The 18,724-nt window shown below is 35.4% G+C and overlaps 1 long non-coding RNA gene across 1 annotated transcript; it reads right to left on the bottom strand.

Moving 5' to 3' along the window:
* Window positions 1–7,022: 7,022 nt before the first annotated feature.
* On the bottom strand, window positions 7,023–8,635 carry LOC130054892 (uncharacterized). Its single transcript, XR_008803265.1, has 2 exons — window positions 8,288–8,635; window positions 7,023–7,822 (listed from the first exon to the last, which is right to left on the bottom strand). It is a non-coding gene; the product is annotated as an uncharacterized LOC130054892 (long non-coding RNA).
* Between the last annotated feature and the right edge of the window lie 10,089 nt (window positions 8,636–18,724).

Here is an 18,724-nt window from a genome sequence, read left to right as displayed (position 1 = left end):
CTACATACAATGTCATGTCGTTATATTGACTGCAGCATTTGAAAAACAACAAACACCTCCTCTCTACTTTTTATACCGTAACGTCACAATCATTAACGTTGAAAATACTGCGTTTTAGCTGGGCCCTGACACTAGGATCTATATGAAACACCAGATTGCATGAATCTTAAATATTGCTGCATGTTGTTTTATTATTTTAATGTTGATGTATATGTTTTATATTCGGTAAAAAGCTCTATAGAGCTTATGTTATTTGTGTTTTATACATGCCGAATTGAAATAAAGTTTTCTTATCTTATCTTATCTATACGACTAAACAGAATGTTTGAGCACTTTCACTTACCACAGCCATTTTGATCGGTGCCACTAACTACCCAAATTAATATCACTATTGTAAATCGTGTTAATGTGATTTGGATAAAAATAGGTATGGTAAGACATTTGTATCTTTATAAAGACTTGTTATTAGCATAATTTATGTACTACAGAGTGTATTATATATTGAATTTATTATTGATAAAAATTAGGATTTGAGTCTCTAAATCGTTATGGGCCTTTCATCTTTTTTGGGTAATTAGTTGTACTGGTCAAAATGGCTGTGATAAGTGAATGTGCAGACGGTTTTACAATTTTCAGTCACTTGGAGCTATTACGGACTTCAGTTTATGAATTGGGGTAAGAAATTCAACTTAGAAATGATATCTTATGCTGCACATTCTATGTAATAGCTTGTTGCAATACTCAAACATTCTGTTTAGTCATATAGTGCCAGGGTCAAGCTAATAGTCGACCAAACAATAATAGTCATTTTTCCGAATTCATTTCTGCATATCTTGGAAGTATACGGAATTTCGGGATGAGCTGTGGTAGTAATGTAGATTGATTATGTATGGATGTATTAGAATACAGAGTAGAATTTTATACCATTTGGTTTATTGTTTTTACATCAGCTAATGTTGGTACCATATAGTTAGAGTTATATACCTTTACTCTTTAATAGTAAAGTCGAACCCAAGCGATATAATTGCCTTTGGCCCTTGCGCAAAACTGGACGTATATGAGAAAATAACCTTTGGTTTCAATTATAAACAATTTAAGATGCACCAAACTCGTGACCCATCCACCCAATCAGAGAGAGAGAGAGAGAGAGAGAGAGAGAGAGAGAGAGAGAGAGAGAGAGAGAGAGTCATGAACTGTAGTCTAAGTTTAGACATAACATTCACTGATTACCCCACACTAAATTTTCATTGCTCTGTCCCTTCATGAATGCAATGCTATTCTTTTGATGAATACAATGCCATTCTTCTGGTTAGTTAAATCGTTTACTTCGCAGTGTCACGACCAAAACCAGCCTATAGTTATGTTCAATACCACAAATAAATTCTATTTACATGTATTCCTTACATGTCTGATTAATTCTTTTATATATTTAACTCTCCGCCAGAGATTTATTATTGATATTGTATTTTTTAAATCAAACCATGTACATTTCTCAGAAAGACGTTGAGGGAGGCCAGGGTAACCTACGTTAGCAAATTTTTCCAGAGCTCCCAGCTATCGTCAAAAGCCACTTATTTGTTATTTTTATATGAACAAGAGGTACTGTGAGCAATGCTCACTAAGAATACCTCCCGCTTACCCCAATCTCCCAAGGGGTGTTGTTAATAGGTATAAATTACCCCTTTCCTGAGTGTAAAAATATGATATGCCTTTGTAAAAGAAAATGAAAGATATAGTCCGAACACAAATCCATGGTATAAACCTATAATTTTGACCTTGAGATCAAAGGTCAAGGTCATAAAGAGGTCATGAATGTACATGACACATAGTCTCATGGTGATACACCCATGTCTTATGGTATGACTATGTCAAAACCCTATAATCAATTTTGGCCTTGAGGTCATAGTTCGAGGTCATATAGAGGTCATGAAGGTACCCGACACATCGTCTCATGGTGATACACTCATGTGTCAAATATGGTATGCCTATGTCAAAGAACAAAGAAGTCATGGCCCTGACACGAATCCATTGTAAAAACCTTTAATTTTGACCTTGAGGTCAAGGTCATATGGAGGTCATGAAGGTACTCGACACATCGTCTCATGGTGATCCACCTGTGTGCCAAATATGGTATGCCTATGTCAAAGAACAAAGAAGTTATGGCCCGGACACGAATCTGCACAGACAGACAGACGGACGGACGGACGGACAGACAGACAGACAGACAGACAGAGTGATTCCTATATACCCCCCAGAACTTCGTTCGGGGGTATAATTATATTTACTAGTTTCATACATAATCTTCACAGAAGATATAAACCACTTCAAGACAGTCTTTTACACGCACAGCGTTTATATTTAGATGTATCCACAAGTTTTAAAAGAGATCTTGTTTTGAAAAGGTAACACGTTATTGAATCTTGTTCAGACAATAAGTTAAAACATTATTCAACAATTTCTGAACTTTGCACATTCCCTTAAGTGTTCTATAGCAACATACATGTACATTACCGTCTACAAAATGGACCTTATGTAAAAATGAAATAATAGTGATTCATTGAAAACTAAAACCAATGCATGGACCTCCACTGTAATGCATGGACCTCCACTGTGATGCATGGAGATGATACCCTAGACATAAAACATTCTTATTCATTGTTTTTAGCTATTCTGATATGACTGACACTTCACCATTATTCTACAAAACGTGAGGTTAACTCCATATTTAACCCTACAGGCATCCAGGTCCCTGACAGAACCGTCAAGAGAGGTAAAGGTCTCTGAAAATTCAATAACTCTCTCTTTTGTGTGACGAAGAATTTCTCTATTCTGTTAAAGATTTAATTGAAAATGTTGCAACGAACTATCGGGCGGAAAACGTGCATAAAGTAGACAATGAATGTGAGTTTTAGAATAAATGATCAGCTATTTTTAGAAACCCTACTTATGGAGATGAGAGGCAAATGCACTTCTTATTCATCTTTTAAGAAGAAAAAAATAGCTGGAAGAAAAGCTTATACATTCTATAAATCACCCTAAAGAGACTCAGCAGGAACATAATATAAATTCTCTTGAAGAAAAGAAACAAGACTGAAAAGAAAACATAAAGTCAAGGGTTACATGTATGTAGGTGGATAGAAGAGGGAGAAAAGCCAAGCAGAAAACATAAAGTCAAGGGTTACATGTATGTAGGTGGAGAGAAGAGGGAGAAAAGCCAAGCAGAAAACATAAAGTCAAGGGTTACATGTATGTAGGTGGATAGAAGAGGGAGAAAAGCCAAGCAGAAAACATAAAGTCAAGGGTTACATGTATGTAGGTGGATAGAAGAGGGAGAAAAGCCAAGCAGAAAACATAAAGTCAAGGGTTACATGTATGTAGGTGGAGAGAAGAGGGAGAAAAGCCAAGCAGAAAACATAAAGTCAAGGGTTACATGTATGTAGGTGGATAGAAGAGGGAGAAAAGCCAAGCAGAAAACATAAAGTCAAGGGTTACATGTATGTAGGTGGATAGAAGAGGGAGAAAAGCCAAGCAGAAAACATAAAGTCAAGGGTTACATGTATGTAGGTGGATAGAAGAGGGAGAAAAGCCAAGCAGAAAACATAAAGTCAAGGGTTACATGTAAGTAGGTGGATAGAAGAGGGAGAAAAGCCAAGCAGAAAACATAAAGTCAAGGGTTACATGTATGTAGGTGGAGAGAAGAGGGAGAAAAGACAAGCAGAAAACATAAAGTCAAGGGTTACATGTATGTAGGTGGAGAGAAGAGGGAGAAAAGCCAAGCAGAAAACATAAAGTCAAGGGTTACATGTAAGTAGGTGGATAGAAGAGGGAGAAAAGCCAAGCAGAAAACAAAAAGTCAAGGGTTACATGTATGTAGGTGGATAGAAGAGGGAGAAAAGCCAAGCAGAAAACATAAAGTCAAGGGTTACATGTATGTAGGTGGAGAGAAGAGGGAGAAAAGCCAAGCAGAAAACATAAAGTCAAGGGTTACATGTATGTAGGTGGAGAGAAGAGGGAGAAAAGCCAAGCAGAAAACATAAAGTCAAGGGTTACATGTATGTAGGTGGAGAGAAGAGGGAGAAAAGCCAAGCAGAAAACATAAAGTCAAGGGTTACATGTATGTAGGTGGAGAGAAGAGGGAGAAAAGCCAAGCAGAAAACATAAAGTCAAGGGTTACATGTATGTAGGTGGATAGAAGAGGGAGAAAAGTCAAGCAGATGTTTTTGTACTTTAGATTCAAGAAATTTTACAAGGAAAATGATTTTAAAAAAAGACACAGACCATGGTGACATCATACAACCAATCACATACTCTGAAAAAAGGCAAAAAAGACTACGAAAACTTCTATAGATATTTGGATGATTTCTTGCGGATGTTGATATGCTAAAGAATTAGATTTCCAAATACATGTATTGTAAAACTTTCTGAAAAGGAATCTATGGGAATTGGTGGCCGGGTTACATTATAGGAAGTACATATAGACTATACAACATAAAATCAAACAGGATACCAAGTTATTCTGGTTTTACTGCAGATCTTTTCATATTGGTTTGGAAATTTCTTGGTTTGATTCTTACGGAAGCATATTAGGGCCGCAGCAGTATCTTTTTTTAGTTTGTTATAACAAATTAATAATTTGTTATAACAGATTAATAATTTGTTATAACAGATTATCAATTTGTTATAACAAATTACTAATCTGTTATAACAAATTACTAATCTGTTATAACAAATTACTAATTTGTTATTTCAAATTGCTAATTTGTTATAACAGATTAGCAATTTGTTATTTCAAGTTACTAAATTGCTATTTAAAATCATTATTTAACAAGAGGCTCACATGCTTTATTACAGAAGCTCATTTAGGACGTATCAAAAATATATTTCTAATTTGAAATAACGAACGTACTTTATTGATAACCTGAGCATTAGTTAAAAGTATCACTACTGCAAACGGCTATGAAATCGATACTAAGGACAAGGGACGTTATTGGCTATATACCGCCGAGATTTTTTTCATTTTTTCAACTTTCATACTATGCTTAATTATTCTTTTTATTCACACAACTAGGATGTTCTTCTAATCCCACTTACATGAAAATGACGTAATATTTTATTATGACGTCATGAATATACGCTAAAGATGAGCTGTTTAGCGGAATCTGTTGATTTGAAATAAATAGCCGTGTTTCGAGTTCCTCCGGAACACGGTTTTTATTCTGTGTTTAGTCACGCCGCTTCAAAAATGTTCAGCAGGGTTACTTCCGGTTTCTCGTTGTTTACCAACACTTCGCGTATTAAATGTATTAGTTTGGGATGTATGGGGGTACGTATTTGTTTGTCAACGTTTGATAAGCTACCATTGGTCAAATTCAACGGAAGACTTAGAGAAGACGACGATGTTGCAGTGTAACTTGCAGATCTATGCAGAAGGCCTAACTGTCTAGGAACCCTAGTCCCTATAGCCCTATCTAGTACAGTACTAGCCATAGTGGGACATGAAAAGAACGTATTAGACTCGGTGAAACCTACCAAATAGGTAAATCAAAATAGTTACTACTTTTTGTAGAACGTTATATATTATTAAACTAAACACAATGTCTTAAAGTGATTCATAAAGCCGACATCGTGCCCAGTACTGACTTCTGTGGAAATGAGGGGGTTAGACTATTTATACAATGTATTCGTTCATTCCTAGTGCGGGTGTAAAGTCTCACAAATATTTCGCTGCATTTTTTTTAGTGCAAAACTAGACCTGGACAGCTTTTTGTTTTTTCTATAAACAAATTCAACAATGTCATAATTTGTGGAAAGCCTTTTGCATGTTACTGATTTTGATTTTCTAACAATTTTATAAAAAAAATAATTTGTTTTCACATATGATGTAAAAGAAACCAAATATAAATAACCCCCTCGTTTCCACAGATATTACACTATGTAAACTCAGATTGCCTAATATCCATTATTTTGTTGATCCTCATTCATAATTAAATCAATTCATGCCGATTTGAGAAACTTGTAACGTTTTATTGCTTTTTCTAAGGTGCAGTGAGACATTTTTGAAAAGTAACATTTGTGAATCAAAATTATATTTCTGAGGAATGTAGTTTACAATATATTATTTTTGAAAAATTTTGCAAGTACAACATGTACATTGGTGAAATTTTATCATTCACTGAAATTGGATTTTTACACTTTTCAAAGTTAATTTCATAAAAGATTTGGAATAGCTAAATCAAGCTCTGTAGCTTAATATAGAGATTGTACTGGAGCTGTTCATGTACCTAAAGATTTCACAAAATAAGGGAAGCAATTTTGAACTTAAAATATTTTGTTCGATACATGCATGCTTGTAAAACCAGATATATATCTTGCAGGTGCTGTGATGGTGTACATATATGACCTGCTTTGGTCTGAATGGTTTGCTATTAAACTATGGACAGGACAGTGATATCATCTGTGAATGACTGACCATGCTGATTATGTCAAAGCTGTGGAATATTTCTACATAAATGATCATCGTACTCATCAAAGACACAACAGAATGCGATATATGCTACCAAAAATGACCAAGACAAAACAAAAATGTTATATGGGTGAGAATAATTTAATATCATATCTACTAAGTTATAAATGATATCCTCCCTAATTTAAACATCAATATTTGAAAATTATTATTTATCAAGTAATACTTGCGTCACAAGTCTTTCATTTATAAGTGACTCATTTAATAAGAAGAATTTTTAGTATGAAACTGACTCTAGTAGATACATGCATTTCAATGACTTTTCATAATTCCAATGTCATGAGTATTTGTGATCATTGCTCAAATTGTTATCATTGAACAAAATATATCTGCTCATGATTAAGGTATATTCCTCTTAGTGACATCATTTCCATTCTGTGCACATAGATGTAGCAGTACAGAGAAAATCCATTATATGCATCAAAAGTTTGAGAAAAGTTAATTGACTTGTATATATTAACAAAATTGAAAAAAAAGAATTGATGCTTTTTAATGCCATATATTGCAGAGGAAAAGAAAGAGTATCTAAGACCATTTGTGTTCATTCAAATATTATGTTGGTAGATCTTGTTTGAGTCTGCTTTATACATGACACATGCTTAGTGCCCAGGAGGGCTCTTGTGATGAAATATGCACATTTTCGGATTCATGTCAGAACATTGAATGCAAGCAAACTCCCATGAGTACAATGTATTAGGGAAATTAGATACGTGTAAAATAAATATAGTAAACTTTATTGATAAAAGTTATGAAAATTCATAGATTCAGTTTTAATATGAATGACTACATCTGATGTATTCCTGAATAAGGTCAAGAAATATATATGCAGTTAATGATATTTTTCTAACAAATACATTAAATATTGTTTTTGCATTTTCACAACTTTGCTTCTTGAATTGACAATAATTTATCGTCAATATTGTGGTATCCTTCCTCTTTTTTACAGGGATATAGGAAGTGGATCATCCATTTTCCTTGCCTTTCCCTCGAGGTCTTCAGACAGTGTCTCTATACATCATTAACCATGTTGGTTAGCTCTCAGGATGTCATGCCATTACTGCCAGATTACCTATAATACAGCCAGACTACCTATAATAATACCAAAATATCAGAATTAAAATTTCAAATACACTAGATTTGAAGCAGCAAAAGAAAAGAATTGCAGATGTATAATACACAAAAGGATATTGATTCTTACCCGGCTGAAATGAATTAATAGTTGAACTTTCCCTCAGCTGTTTTACTGCATACCAGTCAATAATTCCAGTCAACATAAGGAGTACAGTCATTGTTATCAACCTGTGTATATATGTTGAATAGATTATGAAGAAAGAAAATCATTCTCATTTTTCTTACTAAATGGGAGAGCACATAAATATGAGTGGAAGTGTACATACATGTAATTTCTGATGTATACAAAGCACACTGCTTGGTCAAATTGGAGCAAAGATAAATGAGAGTTCTTTGATATGAATTGAAATTTATTTGGAAGTAAATGAACTATCTGTATGGAGCTTGAATGAATGATTATTGCAAATCCTAATCTGTAAGAATAGATCCCCCAATATTATAATTATATGCCCCCCCCCCGAAATTGCCTATGAGCCTAAACCATGAGTTCGAAGTGTAAATTCTCTGATATATGATAATCTACTATCAATTTAGTGCCACATGATCACCATTGTAAAATGCATACATTGCTCAAATCTATGTGGATGAGGGTACTTGTATCAACTAGGCCTATTTGTAAAGGGCAGTACAAACCTCTTGGCTTTCTTAAAACTTGGATCACTGTTTGTTATCTTCGCCTTTCATATGGTGAAATGGCTAGAACAGGGATGCTTCTGTGTTGGTTCAGCTTTTACGGAATGTAATAATCGCTCTAATTTTCTGCACTGTTCTGCTGCTCGTGGTTTTCTAAACAAATGACGCCATCGTTTCCTCTGCGTGAACATTTTTTCCAGGGTTGGGAAAGGGTGAACTTTAACATCATCCAAAGTAGATATACACCCCTTTTTTCCATTATCTGAATTGCGACCTTTCGTGCCACAAAATGCATATTTTGTTAAAGACAGCTTTGTTACCAGAGTAAACAATATCAATCGGAAGTACCCCTGCTGAATTTTGTTCATGTCACGTGATCGGCGTGGCTAAATGCGAAAAATCCCGGGTGTTCCGGATGAACTCGAAACGTGCCTATTATGAATAAACTTTAGCAAAAAGAAATACTTTTGCATGCAACAACCAGATTTATATTTTGCATGTTTAATTATCCATTGATATTCTTCTTTCATTATCAATATGGTGTCGGTTGTTGGCTGCAAACAATATGAATTTTTAAAAAAAGAATGAATGCAGAAATCGGCTGTTTTCGATATGCAAAGTCGGAAGATAGCGTCAGAGTTAACAATGCAATATTGTAGCGTTATTTTCTCAATATCGGCAACAAGTAAATGGTACATGTTATATATGACTAAAACGAGAAAATTATCACCTTTCTACCTGCAAAATATTATCGGCTTTTGAAGCGAGGCCAATTTTAGCCAATAACGTCCCTTGTTCTTTTCCTGGTTGCATATCTAAGCTACATATATGTCATTTCTATTCATATTGTATTTAGCTTTTGTAGATTAGCTTAGACTCCGGCCACCTTTAAGGACCATGAATCTCTTGTTTTGCTTTATCAGTGGCGGATTTAGAGGGGGCGCAGCCGGCGCCCCCCCCCCCTAAAATTGTCAAATTTAAGGTAAATCGTGGTATCTTGTTTCGGAAAATGTACTAAACGATAAAAGAAGCAATAATTTCTTCCACTCCCGGAGAAATAAATAACAAAATCTTTTGATTTCTTGAATTACTTTATTGGGAGAACTTAATTTTTTATTTAAAAAAAACAAAACCTTAAAATTTGGGTCATTTTATTAATTTCACCTTATTAAAATGATAGAAAATAGTAAAAATGACTAAATAGGAGAAATATTTCAAGCCTCATAAAATCTGTAAAACCCAGAAGCTTCCGGGGGCTTTGCCCCCATGACCCCCACCAGGGCTTTGCCCTGGACCCACTGCCTCATAAAGTGGCGCCCCCGTAACCACAATTCCTGAATCCGCCCCTGTTTATTGCCACTTTAGTTATACTGTGAAACTTAAAAAGCCTTCTAATACATGGTGCTAGATCTGATATTGAGCACATAACTTTTAGTTTGCAGGAAATCAATTTTGAAAATGTATGAATGTTCTTGATTGAAAAGTTTTAGTAACGGTGGTATTTCACATTTTTTCTTTAAAAATATCTATGAATAAATATACCCCCCCCCCTTCCCAGAAAGGGAACATATTGTTTTAGTGTGAATTCTTCATCTTCTTCCGTTTCTCATTCTAAGTTTGTCCGGGCCATAGCTTTTTTGTCTTTTGACATAGACCTTTGATATGTGGAGACTATGGAGAGAAAATTCACGATTGTCTATGATGTCTTGTCGTTAATATTGTAATCGATTGCTGATATTGATAATCTGTTAAATTTATCATAACAGATTCCCTTTGGGAGATTGGGGTAAGCGGGGGGTATTCTTAGTGAGCATTGCTCACAGTACCTCTTGTTTATAATCATAATGAATTATTTTCAAAAGCATAATTTATAAAGAACTTGACCCATTACCTTATTACTATATAATTAACAACAAATGTCACCGATCGTGGTAACTAAGTGGAAGAGCGTTCGCTTCGTAACCGGAAGATCGAGACTTCGAATTATCAATTTGTTATAACAAATTATCAATCTGTTATAACAAATTATTAATCTGTTATAACAAATTATTAATCTTCCATGCAATGAAAAAAGCCGTTAAAGAATTTAAATGGAAACCATATTGCTACTTCGATGTCCAGTGTGCGTGACCTTTGACCTTTTGACCCCCAAAATCGATAGGGAACATCTTCATCCCATGGGTAGTCCATATGTATGATATGGTGACTGTAGGTGGAAAGGATAACGCTTTAGAGCCCGGAAACTATATTGCTACTTCGATGTCCAGTGCGCTTGACCTTTGACCTCAAAATCGATAGGGAACATCTTCATCCCATGGGAAGTCCATATGTATGATATGGTGACTGTAGGTGGAAAGGATAACGCTTTAGAGCCCGGAAACCATATTGCTACTTCAATGTCCAGTACGCTTGACCTTTGACCTTTTGACCCCAAAATCGATAGGGAACATCTTCATCCCATGGGTAGTCCATATATATGATATGGTGACGGTAGGTGGAAAGGATAATGCTTTAGAGCCCGGAAACCATTGCGTCTACAAACGGACGGACGGACGGACAGACGGACAACCCGATTCCAGTATACCCCCCACAACTTGTTGCGGGGAGTATAAAAATATCCATGGCAATATCAATCATCCTTATCAAACCGGTTTTATTAAAGGTAGGAATATTAGTGAAAAACTGATCTACGGAATTATGCAAAATAGATACCTTGTCTTTACTTCTTATTGATTTTGAGAAGGCCTTTGATTTTGTTACATTGGTCTTTCATACACAAGACATTGGAATTTTTAATTTTGGAGAATCGATTAGAAAATGGATCAGAACTTGTTATTCAAACATCGCCAGCAGTAAATCAGGGAAGGAATTTCTCAGATAACTTTCATCTACACCGCGGCTGTCGTCAAAAGAATCCTTCGTCGCCAATTTTGTTTTTTAATTTCTTCTGAAATTTTAGCAATTAAGATAATAAACAAATCACAGATCAAAGGAATTCACTTTATGAATAAAGAAATTAAGATTTCTATGTTAGCTGCTAATACTTCTCTTATTCTAGACGGTACTTAAAGACAAGATGTGTTTGTGAAGCATTAATTCCCCCGGATTACAACAAAGTGGAACTGTAAGACATTGTGGGTTTGTTTTTGAAAATTTTCAAAAACTAGGTCAATGGTCAATGTTAAATATACAAGGTCAACAAATATGGTATCGTTATAAAAGTTGGTTGGTTGGTTATACATGGAAACGTCACTATCGCCGGTGAAGGGCTGCAAAATTTAGGCCTATGCTCGGCGCTTACGACCTTTGAGCAGGGAGGGATCTTTATCGTGCTACACCTACTGTGACACGTGGCCTCGATTTTTGCGGTCTCATCCGAAGGACCGCCCCATCTAGTCGCCTCTTACGACAAGCAAAGGGTACTGAGGACCTATTCTTATCCGGATCCCCACGGGGCTCGTTAGAAAGGTCTTCTCACAAAAATACATATGCTTAATATGAAGCAGTGCCTCTTACGATTTAAAAGGTATGGCTTATATTCGAATTGACTAAAAGTAGGTCAAAAGTAAATGTTAAGGTCGCCACGTCAAAGAATTTGGTATTAAAGGAAATGTCTTGCCACAAGTAATACATATGCCAAACATGAAAGGTCTACCTTTTGTGATGTAAAAGATATGACCAAGGTTAAAGTGTTTTGAAAACGAGGTCAAAAGTCAAAGTCAACAAATCTGGTATTGTTAAAAAGATCTTCTCATAAAAAATGCAAATACTAAATATAAAAGCAGTATCTTTTACAATTTGAAAGATATGGCTTAATTTCGAATTTTCTAAAAGTACATCAAAGGTCAATGTTAAGTTCATTAGGTCAAAGATATTGGTGTCAAAGGAAAGGTCTTGCCACAGGGAATACACACATCAAATATGAAAGCTTTACCTCTTATGGTGTAAAAGGTATGACCAAGGTTAAAGATATTCGCCACAGACGGACAGGCCAAAATTTATATGCACCCATATCTTCGTTCCGGGAGCATAAAACTTTCAAAAATATCAGGCTTGCATATTAATTGTATCAAAGTACAGGTTATTTGATCGTAGTGAAAAAGAACAGCCAAAGTATGCTAACTGTAGATTATTTAATTGAATAGGGAAAAACAAAACTGAAGTTACTTGGTATTCATTTTGATACGGAGTTTTCAAATATCTTTAGTGTTAATTATGAATCAAAACTAGTTAGCATTAAAAGTACTATAAGACAATGGAAAAGGAGGAATGTAAGTCCGCTTGGTAGACTTACTGTACTAAAAACTCTCTTACTACCGACGCTGAACTACATATTTTAGCTCTTCCAAGTCCCTCTGAACCACAGCTGAAGGAATATGAACGGGTAAAAAAAAATACCTTTAAGATTAAAGATGGGAATATGTACAAACGATTACAAAGACGGTGGTTATAAAATATTTGTATATATTGTTCAATTGATATTAATCTGAGAAAAGTTGATGCCCAAAATATACACAACATACATTTGACTGGTGTGGCCACGAGTATGGTGATAATTATACATTGTACAAACTACTAAGGTGCAATGGTATCACCTGAAACAGACAAGTTAGGATGATGAATTTCATTTCAATCACAAAACATACGAGGTGTGACATGTATACTAAACAAACAGCTGCTTTTTCTCATTAGAAGCGATGGAGATATTAATAACACTTTGCTCTGTAATTATTGAGACATGCGTTTGGTGGAAGATGGACCAGAAGAGAAGATTGATCTTTATTTGACCCACCTTCTACACTTTGAACTGTCTTTTCTATGGGATTCCCTACCTGGTCGCTGGATAGTAGTAATGGGATGTGAAATATCAACCAATCATTGTAGAACTTTACTCTGCATTTCTGGATTCCCATTTGATATTTGAGCAATATTCCCATCATTTACACTACATACATACAGAATTCTAGGAACAATATTTAGTGCACACAATACACTAGTGAAATGGTAACCATATAAAACCTAGAACGTTTTCCATTCAGAGACGTATATACACACAAGTTATATCCACATATACAGTAAGAAGTAGTCATGTTTACCGAAAAGTGAGGGGAAAAACTATAAGTGATCTACCATTCTTGAGAGCTGTATAGACCATTCTTGCCCGACATGAGTCTTTACAGGTGCTCGAACAAATCGCGCTATCATAAACGTTTCCGTGAACGCGTACACTTTGAAGACATATTTGAAGACACATTTCACAGATTTATGGTATTTTATTTTCCTTTTACTGTCTTATTAAGTTGTTAATTAGTATTATGTACACCACAGCAAAAGAGATTCACCGTACATAAACATGTGGATAAAACAAGAAATCGGACAAGAAATATATGGAATCGAAAATCGCATCAGGAAATGATAATGTTCATGTCATGTAGTGCAAATAACTGTTATTATCCGAGACAATTTCTGTGAAACTATTGGATATAATCTCTCTTTGGAAATGAAATAAGAACTACCCTTTGTATAAAGCTTTGAAATTCATAACGAGTTTTATGATGGCCTAGACGTTAACGGTATTAATAACTTAACTTTATGACAAACGGGATCAGCAGTTTCTCCATCGTCAACTTCCCATGTTTATGTACACCATAGTACATGTAGCCATACACCATTGCCACCTGCATGTGGTGTTCGTCTTTCAACTGACTATACGCGAGAACACGACTGATTCTTAAACTGAAGTATGCAACTGGGAAATAAGTTAATCTCACAGCTAGGAGTTTCAACGGTCTCGTTCAAAGTCAGCATTTTGCAAATTCGATGGTCGTTATAATGATCTAATTTACTAATACAATATGTCATTGGGTTGAACGCTGTCTGACGTGTTTCATACCGATTATTATGCCGTTCTTGGTACACTGATTTTGACTACGGAACAGCTTCTGTTCACCTGATCAAGATATAGGGTTCACGGCGGGTGTGACCGGTCGACAGGGGATGCTTACTCCTAATCACCTGACCCCACCTGTAGAGTTTCCTGGAGTTCGTGTTTTCCTGTATCTTTTAAAGGATTTATGAGATTGACATCTGTTTGTTATCTTAACCTTTTTCATTTTCGAACTATATCACCAAAGCTATTCCAATCAGTAATGTAAGGCTATTTACGTAAACTGAAAAATTCAAATAAAAACATTCTCACAGTGAGATTCCAAAAACTAGTAGTAGAGAAGTAATCTGCATACAGGTGTGAAGGATAAACTAATAGTATGTTTTATAGGGTTCAGATTGATTGATATTAGTACCGAAACGGCGGTCAACATTATTATCTTTTCTGATGTTCAGTATATCATAAGATGTCTGTAGTCATCACAGACCCCCCCCCCCCCCCCCACACACAATTTGTGTACAATGTGTTGTCACCCCCTCAATTTGTGTTATCAACAGGAAATAAAGGTTTTATATGGGAATATACCGGAACATAAATAACATCTTCACACACAAGACATGGCGTTTAGCATTATCTCTCTTATGTGCGAAAAAGCGAACTTCGGCATCTTCACGAGTACGTCAAGCTGTAGGACCATGAATAATGTCGTTAAATGCAAATAGTCAGAGGTAAAATAGAGATTAGATTGCTACTGATTGCCGTGCCGCGGATTGAGATTCTGTTTTGAATACCACGAGTCCTTCCAGTGAATTAGTTTAATTTCCTAATCATTTGTCAATATCATTCTCCGACTACAGCAGTCTCGATTTTTCTGCGTTGTCAACGATTTGGAAGGGTTGTGTTTGAATAATTACAATAGAGGGCCCTCACTTAATACGTTAATGAATAGAGAAAGAAGGAAATTAATTCCCTTTATCATTTCAGATTCTGTAATCTGAATAAGACAAGAGGCCCATGGACCTTCACGGTCACCCGAGTATTCAGTTTTGGGTCTTTAGAAATCATTGTGTTACCTATGTGGGTGTGTATTTTTTATCAGGGGCGGATCCAGGAATTGCGGTTACGGAGGGGGGGGGCGCCACTTTATGAGGCAGGGGATCGGGGGGGGGGGGGGGGGGGCAGGGGGCGAAGCCCCCAGAAACTCCTGGATTTTACAAAGTTTGTAGAGTTTGAAATATGTTTCCTATTCAGTCATTTGTACTAGTTTCTATCATTTTTATAAGGTGAAATTAATAAAATGACGCAAATTTTAAGGGTTTTGGAAAAAAATAAGTTCTCCCAATAAAGTAATTCAAGAAATCAAAAGATTTTGTGATTTATATCTCCAGGAGTGGAAGGAATTATTGCTTATTTTATTGTTTAGTACATTTTTCTAAACAAGATACCACGATTTACCTTAAATTTGAAAATTTTAGGGGGGGAGGGGGCGCCGGCAGCACCCCCTTAAACCCGCCACTGTTTATGATTCTTCATTTTCATATTTTGTGCTAGACGATAGATATATTGTAGGCCTAACTATCATCCATAAATTGATAATTTACAATTGTTTTACAGGAGAGTAAGCTTCATCACATCACAGCGAAATGATATTTTCGGTCTGAGTTCTAAATAGCCTGAATATTCAGTACACTTTGTAAAAACAAAACAATGCGCAAAACGATGCACATATTTCGTGTACGTGATGTACAGAAATAAATATGTTTTTTGGAAAGAAATCATAATGCATTTGTCAACACATGATCAACACAGTCCTATTATGGGATCAGAAGTTACCCATCATTAACCATGGGGCATGCATTTCACAATTTGGTATAAGGTAAGCTGCTCATTATAATAATGCAAATAGTTTTTCTGCTGAATGTCCAGAAATACACTTAAGAGTTTTAATGAAATATAACGTATTTTCAATCACGATCGATTTCCTCCCAACCTATTCCATGGTAGAGTGAAGAGAGCTCATTGCAGATATTACATTGAAAATTGTATATGAACGCGAGTCAATAGATTACAAATGAAGTTTGGATTTCCTGATTTTTGACCTATTTTTGAAAGAATTACGGACCTTGAACTTAAAAGAAACTACAAAAACAGTATTTAATTTCATTGCAGCCAACTTATCACGTTTCCCCCGTCAATTTCTGAACTTTTTCATTATTTCTAAATCTTTCTTGTTCCCTGAAAGCAATTCAATGGGCTTCTTGTTTTTATGAGCTATTTCATCAAATGAAATTCTATATCCTTCTATAGTACTATTCATCTTCAATTAGATTTTTTTCTCCTTAAGATTTGTCCGACATCTAATATCTTTTCTGTCGCCCTCGTTTTTTGACCATGTGGCTGTTACATGATTATCTTTTCCCTTAAATGGAATTTCGAATCTCCACAATTCATCCAATCACAAAAGAATTCAAGAGAATGCGGATGAGAATGAATGCGTGCGTAATGTCAATCTAAATTGCATCGGGTTCGTTATAGTGTTGAGGAATATATGTGCAATTGAGAGGGGAATCTCCGCTAGGACGTGCTCATGGTGCTCTTGTTCTTAATATTCGTTATCGACATTTTTCCATCGCCTTCATTGCCATAAACATGCATTTGTACATGTCACCGTCAGAAAACTACAATGTGCCTGAACTTTCAAACCGAAGGAAAACTCAAACTGATTTTGGTGCGTTATAATACAATATGTCATCGGGCCAAAGGCTGTCTGACGTGTTTCATACCGATTGTTATGCCGTTCTTGGCACACTGATATTGACGACAGATAACTCCTTTTACCTGATCAAGATATCGTGTTCACGGCGGATATGGTCGGTCGACAGAGGATGCTTACTCCACCTAGATACCTCTCTATTTTGTATTCCTTATAGGAGTTATGAGATTGATCACTGTTATCCTCATCTTTTCATTACACATATACTGGTATAGTCCCTACAAAATACTATCAAAATTTACATTCATACATTTTTTTTTCAATTGGATAGGATTCAGTAATAGATGTGTAATATGTTTGCACCAATGGGATCGGTATTGAGCCAGAAAACATCCTGCTGTAGTTGTGCTCAAAAGCCCAGGAGCTAACTTCTTTAAGGCTTTTCTCAGGTTATTTTGTAACCTCAGGTTTTTTTTTTTTTTTTTTTTTTTTTTTTACCCCAGCTGTAATCCTTTCCTTTTATTCCTTTGGCCCCACCATCCTGATCTGAGTGTACTTATGCAGAATATTCAAACTCATACATTTGTACATCTATAGGTCATTCCTTTTTTACGCAAAGTATTAACCATAAAAATAGGTACCTGGCTAATTATTGCACTTATCGTTTTATTATCATCATCTTTATTAAGAGGTCCATGGGCCACATCGCTCACCTGAGTCACCTTGGCCAATATCTAAAGATTTTCCCCTAGATATTCGCATATAACAATTTGATCCCTATTATCCCCGGGGGCCACGATTTTTACAAACTTTAATCTACACTACGTCAGGAAGCTTTCATGTAAATATAGCAAACTTTTCTGTCCCAGTGGTTCCCAATTGTGAAGATTTTGAAAGATTTTCCCTATATATTCCCATGTAAATCTTTGATCCCCCATTGTGGCCCCATCCTACCCCCAGGGACCAAGTTTTTAATACATTTGAATATGCACTATGTCAGTACGCTTTAATGTACATATAAAAGTTTCTGCTCCAGTGGTTCTTGAGAAGATTTTCGTTATATATTATTATGTAAAACTTTGATCTCCCATTGTGGCCCTATCCTACCCCCAGGGACCATGATTTTAACAAACTTGAATTTGCACGATGTCAGGAAGCTTTCATGTGACCTCGTTGGCACTATTTCCCCGATTCAAATTACACGTATTTTGTTGTATATTGTAGACTTGACATATTACACGCATATCTTGAAGTAATCTCACCCTGTTTGCCCTTATTAGCTTTTGTTTATAATTGAATTTTCTTCAACACTGCAGATTATCTCTTCGACGAAGATGACACCGTTAGGATACCCGCCAAATTGCTATAGAAATTTGTAAAACTATTTGTATATGTTTTAAGGTGGGTCCTTAGTCCTGAATTTTTGGGGTTTAGGTAGCATTTTTTTGTTTGGAATCAATAGATTAACATTCAGAGTAATGAAAAAAGGCAAATTAGTTAAGGATTTCCATATTAATTTTCATTACAGTCACTACTGAAGTCATGTACACCTATGCAGATTTTTATGAAATTCATTGGAAACAGTTATCTGTTGTTATTTTAAAATGAAAAAAAATAAAATAATTTAAATTGCATTTATTTATCAGGAAACATGTCAATAACTAAAACACATGTCATTTTCAATATGTTCATCAAGTTTTAGTATAATAAATGCAAAATTATTGAATTAGCCTAATTCTCTAAAATGTTAAAAAACAAACTGATATGGACACAACTTTCTTATAGCATGGTTTACATATCATTTTTTCTGTTTATATTAGTAGATGTACATCTGTTA

The sequence above is a fragment of the Ostrea edulis genome, chromosome 5 (genome assembly GCF_947568905.1).
Source record: "Ostrea edulis chromosome 5, xbOstEdul1.1, whole genome shotgun sequence".
In the NCBI taxonomy this organism is placed as follows: domain Eukaryota; kingdom Metazoa; phylum Mollusca; class Bivalvia; order Ostreida; family Ostreidae; genus Ostrea; species Ostrea edulis.
The sequence above is the reverse complement of the archived record's forward strand: the minus strand, read 5'-3'. Positions and strand labels throughout refer to the sequence as shown.